The following is a 7,524-nucleotide window of genomic DNA, read 5'->3' as shown; positions in this document are numbered from 1 at the left end:
GCTGGATATATATATAAATATATATATATATATAAAAAAAATAAAAAATAAAAAAATATATATATATAACACTACTCAACATTAATATTGCAACACCACAAATGAGACGTTTTGGAATTGTGAAAAACACAGGATGGATAGACATGCTAATGATATGCAAATTAGGGCATGACCACACATGGCGGAATTCCTCCGCAACTGTCCGCATCAATGCCGCACAGAATCTGCGTTGCAGATTCTGCAGCGGATCTGCACAAAATGTGCAGAAAATTGATGCGGACTGGCCGCTGCGGACTGCAGGAAAAGTGCTTCTCTTCTCCCTATTCAGTGCAGGATAGAGAGAAGGGACAGCACTTTCCCTAGTGAAAGTCAAAGAAATTCATACTTACCGCCCGTTGTCTTGGTGACGCGTCCCTCTTTCGGCATCCGGCCCGACCTCCCTGGATGACGCTCCAGTCCATGTGACCGCTGCAGCCTGTGCTTGGCCTGTGATTGGCTGCAGCCGTCACTTACACTGAAACGTCATCCTGGGAGGCCGGACTGGAGACAGACGCAGGGAGTTCTCGGTAAGTATGAACTTATATTTTTTTTTACAGATACTTGTATATTGAGATCGGTAGTCACTGTCCCGGGTGCAGAAACAGTTACTGCCGATCGCGTAACTCTTTCAGCACCCTGGACAGTGACTATTTACAGACGTCTCCTAGCAACGCTCCCGTCATTACGGGAGCCCCATTGACTTCCTCAGTCTGGCTGTAGACCTAGAAATACATAGGTCCAGCCAGAATGAAGAAATGTCATGGTAGTAAAAACAATACGCTCCGCAGCACACATAAGATCTGCGGACTTCATTGCGGAATTTTGACTCTCCATTGAAGTCAATGGAGAAATTCCGCCATGAGTCCGCAACCAGTCCGCCACTGCTCCGCAACAGACAGAGCATGCTGCGGACACCAAATTCCGCTCCGCAGCCTATGCTCCGCAGCGGAATTGTACGCATCGTGTAAACGAACACTGCTAAATTAAAGTGAAAGTCAATGGAGAAACGGCTCCGCTGCGGATTAACGCTGCGGAGTGTCCGCAGCGGAATTTAAGTGAAATTCCGCTATGTGTGAACCCGCCCTTATAGAAAAATGGAAACAAAATATTCCAAACATCTTGATTTATTCAGTATCATGTATGAGCACCCTGCACAGAAATATACGCACTTACACGCCTTGGCATGCTATCAATGAGGTTATTAATGGTTGTCTGAGGAATGTTATGCCACGCTGAATGCACTTGGGCATGCAAATAATCAAGATTGGCTGCTGGCAGCTCCCTTTGCAATTGCCAACCAATGACGTCCCAGATGTGCCCGATGGTACACAAGTCTGGAGATGCCGCACGCCATGGTAGCACGTTTAGGCCACGCAGGCTCCTCACAGTAGCACGAGCAACATGCGGCCTGGCATTGTCCTGTTGAAAAACTGCTTTTGGGCCACTTTGGAGAAATGGCCGTACCACTGGTTCCACAACCAAATTAATGTAAAGCCGAGCTGTTAGTGTACTTGAAATGAAGACTAGAAGCATCCAGCTACCGTACATTATACCATCCCACACCATAAGCCAGAGAGTAGGACAGGTGTGATGTTCCCTTGTGAAGGCCTCTTCATGGCATTGCCCACATGGTCTCCAGACCAACCTCCGGCTATCATTGTGTCCGAGAAAATAATGGGAATCTTTGCTGAAGAGTATAGACCTCCATTCCAGCCTTCATCACGTCTTGCTGTGCACCATGATAGACTTTGGGAGCGGTGGCGTATGGTCAATGGAACACCTGTAGCTGGACGTCTGGCTCGTAGCCCAATGTTGTGAAAATGCCTTCTGATGGTTTGTGTCGCTGCTTGTTGCCGCCCTAGGCTTGGGATGTGATGTCTAATTTCACGTGCAGTACAGAATGGATAATTACGTGCTATTCTTCCAAACAGACAATAAATCCTTGCAGAGGTTCGCTTCCACGCACCTCTTGCTGTCATCTCCGTTCGTTGTTGTTTTCCCAACCTCAGGGACATACAACTTTGAAAAGCGCTGACATCTCAGCCTAGACGCATAGCGATCTGCCGGATTGATAAACCAAGGTCTCTCAGTTTGTGACAAGTGGCGATAACTGGCACATCAGCAAACAGGAGGCATCACATAATCATCCACTTGGTCCAATTTTTGAGGTTTCACGTGGCTAAAAAACTCTGCTTTCAATCTGGCTTTTATGCCTCCCACATGCCACAGATTGGAGCTAGGTGATTGAAAATGTGATCATTTGCAGATCTTGCGACACCTGCTACTTCCTCGATTTGCATTACCCTATGGCTTGATCTTCTTAGGGTATGCTCACACGCTTAGCAAAAAAGTCTGAAAATACGGAGCTGTTTTCAAGGGAAAACAGTTCCTGATTTTCAGACGTTTTTTAAGCAAACTCGTGTTTTTCACTGCGTTTTTTGTGGCCATTTTTGGAGCTGTTTTTGTATAGAGTCAATGAAAAACGGCTCCAAAAACGTCTTAAGAAATTACATGCACTTCTTTTTACAGGGCGTCTTTTTACACACAGTTTTTTCAAAACGGCCGAGTAAAAAACCGCCCCGTCGGAACAGAACGCCATTTTTCCCATTGAATCAATGGGCAGATGTTTGTAGGTGTTCTGCTTCCGATGTTTACGGCCCAAAAAACGTCTGAAAATAGCCCGTGTGATCATACCCTTAGGGTATGTGCACACGATGAGAGGCTTTTACGTCTGAAAAGAGAGACTGTTTTCAGGGGAAAACAGCTGCGTCGTTTCAGACATAAATGCTGCTCCTCTTATTATGCGAGGCATTTTTGACGCTCGTAAATCTTGAGCTGCTCTTTATTGACTTCAATGAAGAACGGCTCAAATTACGTTGCAAAGAAGTGTCCTGCACTTCTTTCCCGAGGCAGTCATTTTACGCGTCGTCGTTTGACAGCTGTCAAACGACGCCGCGTAAATGACAGGTTGTCTGCACTGTACGTCGGCAAACCCATTCAAATGAATGGGCAGATGTTTGCCGACGTATTGTAGCCCTATTTTCAGACGTAAAACGAGGTATAATACGCCTCGTTTACGTCAGAAAATAGGTTGTGTGAACCCAGCCTTACAGTTATATCTGTTTTCTATTTCATCCATCTTTACCAGACTCTGAATAGTAAATCTGCCTTGTTTCTTTGCATAACTAGACCAATTTACCATTCAGGGGTCAATGGGCAGATGTTTGGAAGTGTTCTGCTTCCGTTCTTTTGGGCCGTTTTTCGGCCGTTTACGGCCCAAAAAACAGCCGAAAATAAGCTGTGTGAACATACCCTTAGTGTTGCAACTTGAATATTGAGGTGTGTAAATATATATTTTCAAGCCATAGGGTCATGCACACACTATACATGCTTAAAACTTACTTTAAATAAATACATGGCACAAATATTACATAAATACATGACCTTTATTAACATTCCAATTATATAACAATTGACCACTTAAAAATAATTTAAGAAACAACCCAAACCCATAAAATTCATCTGTGGGGCCAGCAGGTGTACTCCATTCTCCATATATCATGACAAGATTAGATAAGGATATACAAATCTTAACAGGAATATGAATGTCCAACTATCTTTTAACCCCTTCCCGCCCAGTCACGTACAGTTACTTAGTCAGCGCTAATGAGTTAGCGCCTTCTCACGTAACTGTATGTGATGGTGATAGAGCGGGCTCAGAGGCTGAGCCAGCGCCATCACCAGCGGGTGTCAGCTGTAACGGCCAGGACCGAAGCTAGGCTCCCATCCTGACGATTAAACCCTTAGATGCAGCCATCAAGCGATCTCTGCATCTAGGTGGTTTGTAGCCTGTCGGTATCCCTGCATCGCGGCCGCCAGGATGCCAGTGGTTGCTATGGCAACCAGAGGCCTAACAATGGCCTCCTGGTCTGCCAAGCACGGAATTATTTTAGGCCCCACCCAGAGGCAGGGCCAAAGGGCTTACTATCAGGGCCAAGAAAATAATGCAGGCTAATATATTACAGCTGACATCCCGTTGTAACGGCCAGGACCAGAGCATGCCTCTGATCCGGCCAATTAACCCCTTAGATGCAGCTATCAAAAGTGATCAAAAAATAAAGTGATTTTATCGTGCAAATGCTGTAAAATATAAAAAAACAATATACATATGGTATCGCCGTAATCGTATCGACACGCAGAATAAAGTAAATATGTAATTTATAGTGCACGGTGGACGCCATAAAAAAAAGATAAAAAACTTCAGATTTGCTGTTTTTTGGTCACGATGCTTGCCAAAAAATGTAATAAAAGGTGATTAAAAAAAAATCGCATGTACCCCAAAATGATACCAATGAAAGCTACAGATTGTCCTGCAACAAAAAAAGTGGAGAAAAAAGAAAAAAGTTCTGGCTTTCAGAATATGGCGACACAAAATGTGCAAAGCATTCCAAAAGTGGAGAAGATTAGGCACCATTTATCAGTGCGACACTGGCCACACATCTGCAGATTATTATTTATTTACTGCATTATTATACCCTCTTATTATGCCCTGATGTACTCCACACAGATTACATATGCCCCCACATTATAAATTAAAATACTAGCACTACCCCAAACAGAACAACTACCAAGCAAAATCTGTGCTCCAAAAGCCAAATGGTGCCCCCTCCCTTCTGAGCCCTACAGTGTGCCCAAACAGTCGTTTACGTCCACATATATGGCATCACCATACAAGAGAGAACCTGCTAAACAGTTTATCCTTCCATTTTGAGCTCTGCCATGTGCCCAAACAGCAGTTTAGGGCCACATATGGGGTATTGCCATACTCGGGAGAACTTGACTAACAAATTGTTTGGTGTCTTTTTCTCCAATTTCCCCTCCTAAAAATAAAAAATTGGGAGCTGAAACGACATATTTTTGGAAAAAATAACATTTTTCATTTACACTGCCTAACTCTAAGAAAATCTATGAAACACCTGTGGGGTCAAAATGCTCACTACACCTCTAGAGGAATGCCCTGAGAGATGTAGTTTCCAAAATGGAATCACTTCTCAGGGGTTTCTACTGTACTGGTACCTCAGGGGCTCTTCAAATGCGACATGGCGACTAAAAAACAATCAAGAAAAGTCTGCATGCCAAGTAGCGCTCCTGCCATTTTGAGCCCTGCCGTGTGTCAAAACAGAAGTTTATGACCACAAATGGGGTATTGCCGTACTCAGGAGAAATTGCTTTACAAATGTTGGGGTGCTTTTTCTCCTTTATTCCTTGTAATAAATTTGAAAGTTCTATGTTTTTTTTTTTTCAGAAAAAAAGTAGAGTTTCCAAAATGGAGTCACTTTTGGGGGGTTTCCACTGTTTTGGCACCACAAGACCTCTGCAAAATTGACATGGTGCCTAAAATATATTCTAAAAAAAGGAGGCCCCAAAATCCACTAGGTGCTCCTTTGCTTCTGAGGCCTGGGCATCAGTCGATAAGCACACTAGGGCCACATGTGGGATGTTTCTAAAAACTGCAGAATCTGGGCAATATATATTGAGTTGCATTTCTCTTGTAAAACTTTCTGTGTTACAGAAAAAAATTAATTACATATAAATTTTGGCAAAAAAAATGAAATTTGTAAATTTCACCTCTACTTTGCTTTAATTCCAGTGAAACGCCTAAAGGGTTAAAACATTTTCTGAATGCTGTTTTAAATACTTTGAGGGGTGCAGTTTTTAAAATTGGGTATTTTATAAGGGTTTCAAATATATGGGCCGCTCAAAGCCACTTCAGAACGGAACTGGTCCCTGAAAAGATAGCCATTTGACATTTTCTTGAAAATGTGAGAATTTGCTGCTAAAGTTCTAAGCCTTGTAACATCCTACAAAAATAAAAGGATGCTCAAAAATGATACAAACATAAAGTAGACATATGGGAAATGTTGATGAGTAACTATTTTGGGTGGTATTACTATCTGTTTTACAAGCAGATACATTTAAATTTAGAAAAATCATAATTTTTGGAAATTTTCTAAAAATGTTGGTGTTTTTCACAAAAAATAAATGAATTTATCGACCAAATTTTCCCACTAACATCATTTCCAATATGTCATGAGAAAACGATCTCAGAATCGCTTGGATAAGTAAAAACATTCCAAAGTTATTACCATATAAACTGACACATGTCAGATTTGAAAAAATGGGGCTGGTCCTGAAGGCCAAAATGGGCTTGGTCCTGAAGGGGTTAAACAATAAAAATGATCCAAGTGGATCAATAACCCAACATATTTCACACCGATCAGTTCTGGACATCACTCTAAACCAATTATGCTGATAACACACCTGCTATTCCATAGCCCGTAAGTATTTAGTCAATGTGGAAGAATCATATTTTCAACTTACATAAGAAAAAGTATATACACCAATAAGCCATAACATTAAAACTGTGTAGATCCCCTTAAGACTGTGTAGGTCCCCTTTGAACCGCCAAAACAGCTCTGACTTGTTGAGGCAAGGACTACTCAAAACCTCTAAAGGTGTCCTGTAGTATCTGGCACCAAGACGTTAGCAGCAGATATTTTAAGTCTTGAAAGTTGCGCGGTGCAGCCTCCATGGATCGGACTTATTTTTCAGGCATATCCCACAGATGCTCAATCAGATTGAGATGTGGCAAATTTGGAGGCCAAATCAACACCTTGAACTCATTGTCATGTTCCTCAAACCATTCCTGAAAAATGTTTGCAGTGTGGCAGGGCGAATTACATAGTCACATAGGTTGAAAAAAGACTCAGGTCCATCAAGTTCAATCCTTCTCAATCAATTACACGTCATTTAGTGCTTGATTAATAATAGCCTTAAATGACATTTGTCAGTAAATAATTATCTAGCCTTTTTTTAAATGCTGACATAGTATTTGCCTACCTCTTTGGGTAGGGCATTTCATAGTCTGACTACTCTAAGTGTAAAGAATCTCTTCTGGTTTCCCAGCAAAACATTGCCCAGAGAACCAAACTGCCTCCAGCGAACTGCCTTCTTCCCATAGTGCATCCTGGTGCCTTCACTTTCCCAGGCAAGCGATGCACGTGCACTCGTCAATCCACAGGATGTAAAAGTAAACATGATTCATGAGACCAGGCCACCTTCTTCCATTGCTCAATGGTCCACTTCTGATGTTCACGTGCCCATTATAGGCACATTTATGGCAGACAAAGTTCAGCATGGGCATTGAGGCTGTTCTGCAGCCATGCAGCCCCATATGGAGCAAGCTGCGATGCTCTGTATGTTCAGACATCTTTCTATCATAGCCAGCATTAACTTTTTCAGGAATTTGTGCTACAGTCGCTCTTCTGTAGGATTGGACCAGATGATCTAGCCTTCGTTTCCCATGCACATCATGGGCACCCATGACCCTGTCAATAGTTCAACAGTTATCGTTCAATGGACAACTAATAGTAGGCCCTAACATCAGCATACCAAGAACACCCCACAAGACCTGCCATTTTGGAG

The sequence above is a fragment of the Rhinoderma darwinii genome, chromosome 2 (genome assembly GCF_050947455.1).
Source record: "Rhinoderma darwinii isolate aRhiDar2 chromosome 2, aRhiDar2.hap1, whole genome shotgun sequence".
Taxonomy (NCBI): Eukaryota; Metazoa; Chordata; class Amphibia; order Anura; family Rhinodermatidae; genus Rhinoderma; species Rhinoderma darwinii.
Note: the sequence above shows the minus strand (reverse complement) of the source record.